The sequence below is a fragment of the Elephantulus edwardii genome, unplaced genomic scaffold (genome assembly GCF_000299155.1).
Source record: "Elephantulus edwardii isolate Elephantulus edwardi_28Jun2011 unplaced genomic scaffold, EleEdw1.0 scaffold00140, whole genome shotgun sequence".
Taxonomy (NCBI): Eukaryota; Metazoa; Chordata; class Mammalia; order Macroscelidea; family Macroscelididae; genus Elephantulus; species Elephantulus edwardii.
In genome coordinates, this window is record NW_006399890.1 from 1,756,875 (window position 1) to 1,769,146 (window position 12,272).

Here is a 12,272-nt window from a genome sequence, read left to right on the forward strand (position 1 = left end):
CCATTGCAATATGTCTTTTCATTTCCTGGCTACTGGTGCCAAGAGTGTTGACTGGGAGCCAAGCAAACTAAAGTTGTGAACAATCTCAATCTCTTCACCATCCATTCTGATGCTGCCAACTGGTCCAATGCTGTGAATCTTTGTCTTCTTGACATTGACCCTCAATCCATATTGAAGGCTGCACCAAGTACTTCAGGTCCTCCTCAGTTTCAGCAAGCAGGGTTGTGTCATCTGCATAATGCAGATTATTGATAGATCTTTTACCAATCCTGATGCCACAATTCTCCTCATAGAACCCAGCCTCCTGGATAATTTGTTCTGCATACAGGTTGAAAAGGTATGGAGATAGGATACATCCCTGGCGTACACCCTTCCCAATTTTGAACCATGCAGCGTTTCCTTGCTCTATCAACAAGGTATAAGAGTTCCTATCTCACCACATCCTCTCCAACATTTATTACTTGCTAACTTATTAAACTTTACCACTGCTACTCAGGTGAGATGATATCTCATTGCGGTTTTGATATACATTTCTCTTACTGCCAGTGATTTTGAGCATTTCTTCATGTGTCTGTTGGCCATCCAAATATTTTCCCTTGTGAAAAGTCTTTCCGTGTCTTTTGCCCATTTTGCAATTGTGTGATCAATCTTTTCTTGTGGAGGCCCTGTAGGATTCTGTAAACTTTTGATATGAGACCCTGGTCTGAGATAGTATTGCCAAATGTTTGTACCCAGTTGGTAGGTTTTCTTTTCACTCTGTTGGAAAATGTTTTTGGGTCTTTTAGTTTGTCTGTTTGTGCACAGGGATTTAATCTTTGGAAGGTCCAATTCATCAATTTTATTCTCTTCTGGTTGTGCCTTTCTGGCTGTTTTTGTCAGCCTTTTTATATCATGAGCTAGGCCTTCTAAGCTTGGTCTTATTACATAATTTTTATTCAGCTGCAAGTTAAAGTGCTTCTGGATGAATGTTTATATATGTCATGTTGCTTGTCCCTTCAGGTCCTGATATGCACAGCAGAGGCCTGAGATTGTTTGTTCTTTAAACTGACTGGAACCACCACACACCCTCTGCCTAGATAGTGGAGAGCTGTCCTTTTAGGAGTTTACACAAAGAAAACCTGTGCCAATTATAACAGGTAGTCAGCGAGGGGGGGAGACAGTAGTAATCTGTTGGCAGTTCTGAGTGTGACATAAGATTCTCTTCCTCTTAGCAATTTTATGCCCCATTCCTGATAATTTTAGGGTCTGCTCTGTCTCTTGCTCTGAGAATTAGCATCAACAGATTTCAAAATGACTTACCAGTTAACCCCTCCAGAAATCTTAAGACATTATTCTTCTTCGAATTTCCCATCTCTAAGCCTTCTAATTCTCCTTCAAATTTCCATCTGTAAAGTTAATACAATCCAATAAGAAAATAATGTGCTCTTGAGACGTTGACATACTCGGAGCCATTTGATCCTGCCCTAAAGCCTGCAAAGTTTGAATTTTCCTTGGGATATTAAAAAAAGTAAGTAAGAAATAATAGAATAATTCACTGTACTGTAACAATTAAATCCAGCAATTTAACACTGCACATTGGTAAATAGAATGCTTTGCAACAGCCCAAAGTCTCCCATGTATTGACAGACAAAAACAAAGTTATAAATCTAAACCTTCTATTCTGAACCACATTCCTAAATGTAAATAAGCATCCAAGCATGCTGTTACATATCTTTACAGAAGCAATTACAAACAAGCCTTATCAGCCCCAGCTAAGTCACCAACACACACAACGCTTATCTGCTATGCCCTCTACTGGATAGAGTACACAAGGCAAGTCGCATTATTCCCAATTAATTTTTGGCATCATCGCCCTGCATCTGCTTTAGGAATGGAAGGCGTGAAATTTATAGTAGCAGGTTTAATATTCCACCCAGCCAAAATTATTTTGCTACAAGGACTTACCTTTGGTGGAATATTTAGGGTTGGTTCCCCCTTTCCTTAGCCCCTCAATGCATAGATTGTATGTCCCCTTTTTCCCAAGCCACTGTCCAAACTCTCAAGCTGTCACCAAACTCAGTACGTGGTCAGAATAATTTCATGCTGAGTAAAATGTGTTTAATTTCATATCCTGTAAGAGTAATTACTTAGCATAATACCACTTAAAATGTATTTCTATCTGCAAATGCTAATGAAACCACAAAAACCTGAATCATCTTTTGAAAGCATTAGAGTATTAAGGGTGCTTCGCCTCCACGCCTTCTTCTTCTATAGTGACTGCCCGGAGAGAGAAACCCGGACCAGAGGACTAATCCAAGACTAGATCCTGCTGGCCTCAACCGGGTGGAAACCCAGGGGTTTGGAGGGGAATTTAATCCTCTTGAGCCTCCCCAGGGTGCTGGCGATGGCCTGACGCTCCCAGAGAGGCCCAGTCCTCACTTAGGCGCTGTTGGTTAGGAGGGAGACCAGATTCTCATCACTGGGAGCCACCTATCCTAACAGCTGGCTAATAGCAAGCCTGTTGACTTTGGTCTTACAATCATACTCGTTTGATCACTGGTGCATCCAAGTAATACAGACTACAGTTCAAACTTTTACTCATCTTGAGGCAAAAAGAAGTCAACAAAGACTGGTGAAGGAGTAAGAACGGAAATGTGTGTTGTGGCACTTTTTGGGGGGAGGTTTATTTGACATAATTTTAGGTGTAGAAATCAAGGAGTTTCTGTATATTCTACAATCACCCAGCTTCCTCTAATGTTATGTCATACAACATCATTACATAATTATTAAACCCAAGTGTTTAATATTCGTTAAATACTGATAACAAAACTGGGGCCTTCACATAAGAGTTTAATTCCGATTTCACTGACTTTCAGGCAATTGTTTTTCTGTGCTAGGAGCCAATCCATTTCTTCTCCTGCCGTCTTGGTGTAGGGTGCTGCGGTGGCAAACACAGTCCACAGCGAGTTGCTCTGCTAATCCAAAGATCAGGCATCTCCAGCATCCGAATCCACCAGTGGGCTCTTCAGGAGAAAGGTAGGCGGACTCCTCACTTTATGGTTTACAATCTTAGAATCCTAATGTACCTGCACCCACCCGATGGCAGTGAGACTGAGTGGGCGAGCCCCTGTGGTCTATTTCAGTCTGTGATGAATTACTCCCTTTTATCTTCTCTTTTGACTCTTGGCACTTTGAGGAGTACTGGTCATGTATCTTGTTAGCGGTTCTAAGTTTGTGTTTGTCTGATATTTCCTTGTGTTTGAGATTTGACATGTTTTGGCAAGAGAACTATGGAAGCAGTGGGTGCTCCTTTGTGGAACTAGCTTCTGTTTTTTCCTAGCAATGTAGTTAAGCAGGAACATGTACTGAGGATATGAAGAAGGAATGTGAATGTTATCAATCAGATGACCTTGAGTAGGGGGTATTTAGGAGAGTTGAGGACTGTGTCTCAGGGCAAAGGGCATGCTTCTCTTACTTGTCCCCTACTTCATATTGCTGGCAATGGGAAAAGTGAAGCTTCTTTTTTTTTACCACAGGTATTCAGAACTAGTGTTTTCCTGAACCAGTGCTATTAAGATCAGTAGAATGAAGGCTAGCTTAGGAAAACAAAATATTATGAATGTTAGTATATCTGGGGTGCTGGAAAAAGTGATCCACAATAAGAGTGTGATAAAAGTGGCAGTTTTATGACCCAAGACAGCATTTTGTGAATTCAGCTGGTTCCTGACAAGAGAATGAGATATAGACATCTCAGCAGGAGGGGAACTTGCTAATTTGTGTTGAAGGGAAAGTAGTTAACATTTCTTTTTTTTAAAAAAAAAATATTTTTACTTGAGATTTTAATGAAAGTTTACAGAGTTTGGATTTTCCATTCATTCATCATTGCACATTTTCCTCGCTACACCTTTCCCCAGTTCACTTTTCTCTTTGACAAAAACAGTTCTTTCATTGTTGCACAAATACCTTCCTCCCCAGTCCACTTTGCTATGCACCACTTACTCTGGACTGTTGTCATGCAAATAATACCTTATCATATATTCCTTTTAAACAATTCTTTCCCTCATCTCTTTCAAGGCAGTGTACTTTATTTATCCCCTCTTTTCTTAGTTTTCCCCCAACGCCCATGTCAACCTGTTTTTTAACAGTGGCATTATGAACTATGTGTACTTTCATGACTATTTCACTCAGCAGATGTCCTCCAGGATCACTCATTTTGTATTATATGAATTCCTTATTTTTCAGTGCTGTGTAGTATTCCATTGTGTGAACATACCACAGCTTCTCTATCCATTCATTTGTTGATGGGCACTAGGGTTGTTTCTGTCTCTTTGCTTTTGTTAACACTGCAGCAATAAACATAAGTGTGCATATATCTATTTGGGTGGCAGTTCTGGTTTCTTTAGGGTATATTCCCAGTAGTGAAATTGCTGGGTCAAATGGTATTTCTATTTCCAGCTTTTTGAGAAAGCACCATACTGCCTTCCAGAGTGGTTGCACCATTGTACACTCCCATCAACAGTGATTAAGGGTTCCAGTTTCTCCATAACCTCACCAGCATTTGCTGTTTGCTGTTTGGTTGAACTTTGCTACTGGCACCCCAATAGATAACATTTCTCAATAAGCACTTTGAACAATGAGAAAGCAGGTCTGAGTTTCTTGGTTGGGCACAAGGTTACTGTCAATTGCTATGTCACCTGTGACCTCCATGTAAAACAGAATACATTTTTACCCAGAGTGAAGTCAGTGTCATCTCAATCACCTGATACCCATCAGAGTTGGACAATTAATAAGGATGATAAAAGAAGAACTGATGCCTTTGAGTTATGGCATTGGAAAAGAGTTCCAAATATCCTGTGGACTGCCAAAAGAACAAACAGATACGGCTTAGAGAAGGTGCTGCCAGAGTGCTTCTTGGAGGCACAGATGGCGAAGCTTTGTATTTCACACTTTGGACATGTAATTAGGCAAAGACATTGCTTGGAAAAGAACATCATGCTTGGAGGGTGGAGGATCAGTGAAGGAAAGGAAGACCCTCATCTAGCTGGATTGACAGTGACTTCAGCAATTGGCTTGAGTGTGCTGGAGTTGATGAGGATGGCGCAGGATAGGGGAAGGTTCAGGTTAGCTGGTCACAGGGTCCCTATGAGTCATACTTGACTTGACAGCACCATAAACAACCATCACCACATTGGGAAAGGTGGAGGGTCAGATAAAGAGAGGAAAGTCCTCAACAAGACAGATTTACAGTAATTATAACAATGGGCTTGAGCCTATCAGAGGTCATGAGGATGGAATAGGATAGGGCAAGGTTCATATGAGTGGTAGTTGACTTGATGGCACCTAACAGCAACAACCACTCTATTCTCTTGACCACATGAGGATGGGATGTCTGAATGCAATGGCGCCTTCCTATCTGGGGCTCACCTTCCATAGTATATTGAACAGTGTTTTGTTGTGATCCATAGAGCTTTTTCACTAAGTTTTAGAAGTAGATCACCAAGCTGTCTTCTTAGCCTAGCTTAGTCTGTAAGCATTAATAAAACCTGTCCGTCATAGGTAACTCTGCTGGTATCTGGAACATCCGCAATACAGCTTCCAGCATGATAGCAACTTGTAAGGCATCACAGTGGGACAAACTGAGAGACAGGGTGATGGTGACTAACAAAAACTTTTGGAGCGATTTTCAGATTTGATTTTTTTAACTTACTTCCCCCTCTAGAAGGAAAGCTCCAAGGGAGACAAGGCACTTGTCTGCTTTCCCTCTGTAAACCTAGGATTCAAGCCTGGCACAGATTTCTTGTAAGCACTCAAGAAGAAAAAAAAAGAGCTGAGATTAAATGACTAAAGAAAGAAATGAATGAGGTGCTCATTTGCAAAACATTTTCATGGACTTGCCACACATCTCCACTGGAGATGGGCAGTCTATGACATCATCCCCCTGCGTGGTTTCAAAAGGTCAGCGGCAGTCACTCCTGAGGGCTTTAAGATAGCTGTCTCGTGTCAGCTGTGTAGGTGCTGAAGTCTTGACAGTGGACCACAGTTTGGGACAGCCAACAGAAGGAGCGGAGGAAGGTCACGGTGATAGGGACATGATGGACTGTGGATGTTTAGATTTTGCTCCATGTGCATATGTGAGAGTGCATTTGTGCAGATTGAGATGAGACTCTCTCTTTGATGGAACAGATTTCATCTCAGTGCTTCTTGATTACTAATTATCTATGTAATGTAATAAACCTATTACCTACAATACCACTGAAAATGAAATTATTTAAGTTTTCCAGATACACACAAATGAGGAATTGTTACAAACACTTGAGAGAGAAACAACATAGTAGAAGGCTTCGAAGGCTTATTTATCACTTGTACCTAAACTGGGTAAGAATTGGTTTTACGGGAATATTAATGTAAAAAGCCAAAACTATGATCACTTGGCATGTATCAAGTAGGTACTGTTTAATGCTATCTATCTAATCTATCTCAACCTAGTTAATCCTTCTAACCACACCAAGAGGTAAGTTTACTGTTACTGTTGTTAGTAAATCCAAGTATATCGTATCCATATTTTATAGAAATGAAATTAAGAACTCAAACTTGCTCAATATAGTGAGCAGAGCCTAAATATTGTTATGTGGTAATGAGTCACCTGTGACTTATAGCAACCCTTGTACAACAGCTCTGAAGCCTGCCCTATCCTGAGCTAGTCTTACTGTCTCCGACACACCTAGCTCCATTATTCGTTACTGCGCCAATCCATCTCATCCTGGATATTCCTCTCCTGCACTGTGCCCCCACCCTTCCAAGCATGATCTTTCTACAAGGACTGCTCCCTCCTGACAACATGCCCAAAGTGTGTTGAGACAAATCTTCAAAATCCTTGCCTTCAAGGAGCAGCTTGGCTTCACTCTCTTTAGGATAGACCTGTTTGTTCTCTTGGTGGTCCTTGGTATGATCAGTCCTCTTCTCCAGCACTACATCCTTATTCATTGTCCAGCTTTCTGATGTGTAGCAATAATTGCAAACAGCATGGTCTGGATCAGGTGCACCTTATTCTCTAGACTGATATCATTGCTTGTTAACACTCTGAGAGTTCTCCAACAGCAGATTTTCCCAGTGCAAATAGTTTTCTCATTTCCTGACTGCAGGTGCCAAGGGTGTTGATACTATCCTATAAACCTCCTCAAGTATGATCCTGAAAAGGTATATGCTTTGTGGAGCAGCCTGCCACCTGGAATGTGGACACTTGGTAATGGAAAACTCAAGGATTAAGTTTCAGTGTTTTGCTCTATCAGGGACTAAACAATGTCTTGGTGTGTGCTTCTTCGTGCAGGCAGTCAGCTAGTTGTCCCTTTCTCCCTAGGAGGTCTAGGAGTTCCTGTGGGAGAAAGCACTCTGGTTTTAGAGGCTTTTGGGGTGAGACAGAGGCATTTTGAAGGTATTTATTTGATCTAGGAGTACTACAATAACAGGAAAGTCACTTAGAAACCTTATCAAGATTTCAAGCAGCGAACATAATTCTGTTTCACGTGACAGTAATTGTGGGATTGTATGGACAGTTTTAAAACAATGTTCTGTGATTCAATTATATCACCCAATTACAGAAAGCAAATTTTGGGGAAACACACACACAAAACACCATAAAACCCCCCCCCAAAACAACATTCCAGCTTTGCTCCATTTTTGCACTGTTGTTGTTGGGTGAGGTGGACACCAATTCACAACAATCTCAAGTGACAGAACAGAACTGCTCCTTCAAGTTTTCTAGGCTGCAATCCTGATGAAATCTCCCTCAGGACTTCTGGGTGATTTTAAACCCCCAAACTTTCAGTTAGATGCCACTCTTAACTGCTGCACCATGGCTTCTTAGACTCTTGCATGTTGTTATTGTTAGGTGCCATCAAGTCGAGTATGACTCATAGCAACCCTATAAACAGATCTGAAGCCTGTCCTATCCTGTGCCAACCTCACAAACTTTGACATACTAAAACCCATTGTTGCAATCACTGCATCAATCCACCTGGTTGAAGGTGTTCCATAGGTTCACACACTGACTGTACAAATTAGCTCACAGTAGTCAATAGGTTTAGGCTTTATAAATCAACTGATCCAGGCCAAGGTCTTTGCAATTATTTACTCTGCATCAGAGAGCTAGACAATGACCAAAAATGACAGAAGAATTGCTGGCTTCAAGTTATGGTGCTGGTGAAGAGTCTTGAACACACAATGGACCACCAAGAAAACAGGTCTGTCGTGGAGAGGATGAAACCAAGTTTCTCCTTGGAGGTTAGGATTTTGAAACTCCATCTCACAGACTTTGGGCACATGGCCAGGAGCAACCAGTTCTCGGAGAAGGGCATCATGCTCAGACGGGTGGAGGGACAGTGCAGTAGAGGAAGACCCCAGAGGAGATGGATTGACTCAGGAACTGGGGGGATGGGGGTAAATGTATCAGAGTCAATGACACTGTCTCAGGATGGGGCAGGCTTCAGAACTTTGTACATAGGGCTACTATGAGTCGAAGGTGACTCAATGGCACATAACAACAACAACATATCAACTATTTACCTATAAGGAGACAAGTAAAAGCAGAAAAGTGTCCTAATATGAGAATAACCGACTGGGGACAGTCATCATTACCAAACGTACAAAATACACGTGACAGTAGTTTGTATGGTAACATCTTAGGGGGCTTTGTCCCATGAATGGTATCAAATGGACTTCCTTCCCAAACATGAATGGCCAAGCTACTTCCACTCCTGACACTAGATGCAAGAACTTAGGTTTCAAATAACTACAGCTATTCAGTGTGTAACAGATCTCATCATATTAGTTGTTAGAGCAACTATTACTGCTGTTATTATTATTGCACGCCTTTATAAGTCACACATGTGACTCAAGAGCCAAATCTGGAAGATCATCACCTAGCTGCTGATTTTGTAAGGTTCATACCTAGGAAACCAGCCACTTAGGTTTTCAAAGAGGCAAAGTGTTTTAAGTAGCTGACCCAAATAAGAACAATCATGAATACCAGCATAGGTTTCTGGGAGGGCAATTTTAATTCCCAACCCAAGGAGCATTCCAGTGGAATTGGGACACATTTCCTTCCACAAAACACAGAAACATGATTATGTTTTGAACTCTGCATAAGAGAGGAAGGAATATATAAACTAGTGCAACATTTTTCAAATGAAGCTTTTAGCAGCTGATTCAGCTGGAATGTAATTTATGCTAATAAGTTCCTGGATTTCAAAGTGACTTTTTCCTTATCAACACGAAAACCTTTTAATTTGGGCATATATTCCTAAATCCAGAATAGAGAAATTCTCTTGTCACAAACCAGGGATGTAAGTGACCCTGTCTAAAAGAGAGGAACAAAACTTTATATTCCAGAGAGGTTGAGGAGGAAGAAAAAGAATTTAGTCTATGACTAGCAAGCATTTCAGGTGACATAGTTTCTGATTTTATATATCATTTGCCTCTGGAAAAGCATATATTTTAATGGCTTCATTATTTGGAGAATTCAATGTGACAAGGAGGTGGATGTAAGTGGTTTCATTTAACATGTTACCTCACACTTTTAAATTGATGACTGTGCTTAGAAACACATTTTGCTGTCATTTGCAGCAACGTGTTAAATGTGTGGGAGAAAGGACAGGGTAACATATTGTGCCAAGAAGCTCATGTTCTAGTCCCAGGTCTGTCAAGACCTAGCTATGTGACAGTAATCAAATCACGTACGTAGTAAAGCTCTGTTCCTAACTTTATAAAACTAGATTCATCATGTTGTACTAGATAATTTCTTACTATCTTTTGTGGTATTAACATTCAAGAAAACTGGTTACATTCTCCTAGGCCCGGGGTTTTCAAATATATACTTTTTACTGTGGTCCACAGTAGGAATTAGATGTCATACTGTGACTCAGGTTACACGTTTTAGATTTATATGTTGTTATTGTTGTTATGTGCCATCGAGTCGTTTGCGACTCATAGCGACCCTATGTACAAATATGCATATCTGTACTATATAAACACAGAGAGATGTATATATACATCTTAAAAATACATTTAAGTGAAACAAAACTGAAGTGAAAATTGAAACAAAAATAAAATTATACTTAACTTCATTACCTTGGATACACTGATATTTTTTATTCTATTTCGTTTAAAAAAATGACGGTTAAACTATCACTAAACTCATTTGGTGAATCACAGTTTGATAATCAGTATAACTGGGTAGTTTGCATGGTGAGGAACTGCTCCAGGTAACTGAATGATCACTGAGAGAAAATGTAACGGTGTAGATACTACAGCACATACTGAATGAAGTCTACATTGTTGTTTAGTCAGAACTGACCCTCTGTGTGTTTTCGGAGGTAGTAAATCTCACAGGAGGGGATTGCTCAGCTTTCTCCCATGGAGCAGCTGGCTCTTTACCTAACTAAGCCACCAGTGATAATACATTAAATAAAACTCAAACTCAATGGTGTTGAGTTGGAATCAATTCACAGTTGACTCACTACCCTCCACTGGGTGGCTATGTGCTGTCGATTTGGAACCAACCGATAGTTGAACCTCCAAGCGGCTTTCAGAGGCAGCAAATCGCATGGGAGATTGCCCATCTTTGTCCAGCAGAACAGCTCGTATATTCATTCGAATCGCAGGCCTTTGGGATTGCAGCATAGCTTCTTCCCACCAGGTCACCTGAGCTTTCCAGCAGTGCAATTCCCTCTGGATTACCGGACCTGACCTCCACGCACAAGTGCCTCTAAAGGTAAGTGCTCTCTATCAATGATTTTTAACTGTATTAAGCTCAACCTAGTTTAACTTTGTTGTTTTTCTAGAAACAAAACTGCCCTTGCCCCTCACCCCACCCCACTTTCAACTTACTCTCATTTGCTAGACAACCTTTTAATTCTTCAAAGAAACCCTAGTTTTGTTTTATGTATAAAAGATCATGTTCCTTTTACTTAAAAGAAATTCACTAACTTCTTTTGGTAACTTTGATAGACTATTTTAAAAGGGCCCTTCATTTTTAATATGAACTTTTAATAAAATTTTTAAAAAATATGAACTTTTAAGAGGACTGTTAATGCTTCCCCCCTCCCCCACTTTCAAAACTTACTCTTATTGTTGTGTCCCATCGAGTCAGAACTAACCCATAGCTGATCCTCTGGCTGGTTTTCAGAGGCAGTTAATTGCATGGGAGGAGCTTGCCATCCTTTTCCCAAAGAGTGGCTCGTAGATAGTTTCAAACTGTGTGTCTTCAGGATTCCAGTGCAGCTTCTTGCCTCTGGGCCACTAGAGCTCTCTATTCTTATAGTGAAGAAAATTCTAGTCCTTGCATTTTTCTACTCCCTCTTCAGAATCTTCATTGGACCCTTTGTTGCAATTTTTATGTTCAAGTCTTGGCATCCAAGATACCATGAAAATCCCCATGTCTTAGATGATACTTAATGAGTAGTGTGATGGCATGGTGATTCATTTAGAATAAAAATTTCTTTCCCTTGGTTTAGAGGTTGGGTGTGAGGTTGCATAGTAAAGTAATCTAGGGTTGAGAAAATTGGGTCTGATTTTCCAGAGTCCCATTTTCAGTTTTAATCACAAACTTTTTTAAAAAATATTTTATTTATTTTTCATTTCAATGAACATCTACAGAGATTCTGGAATTCCATTCATTCATTGTTGCACCCTTCTCCCCCCCCCCCCCCCCCCCCCCCCCCCCCCCCATAACTTTTGCCTATAACCAACTACCATGGGCTTTTCCAGTGGTTCAGCTCTTTAGTGAGTATTTCATGAAATCAAAGAAATCTTAAAATGCTTTCTTCTAAAACTTTTCGTTACAGAATAACCCCTTTCCAGGTAACAATTCTACATAAAAGATGATTACATTTGGTTTCCCACAAACATGTTATTAGCTGTCGTCAAGGTGGTTGACTCAAAGCGACCCCACTTACCAACAGGATGAAACACTGCCATCAGGGTCCTGCACCATCCTCCAGACTCTGCCGTGTATGAGCTCATTACTGCGACCACTGGGTGGGTCTAGCTCCTGAATGGTGTGCCCTCTCCCACCCTCCCTCTACTTCACCCAGCATGAGGTCTTTCTTCAGGGAACATATCCAGAGTATGTGAGATGAAGCCTTGCCATCCTTGCTTCTAAGGAGCGTGCTGGCTGTACTTCATCCAAGACAGACTTGTTTGGGCTGTTAGTCTGTCAGGACATGTTCCACTTCCCTCCAGAGTGCTTTCCCCCAGCACTATCATACCCTATTTAGAGTAAATTCTAAAGTTACAAT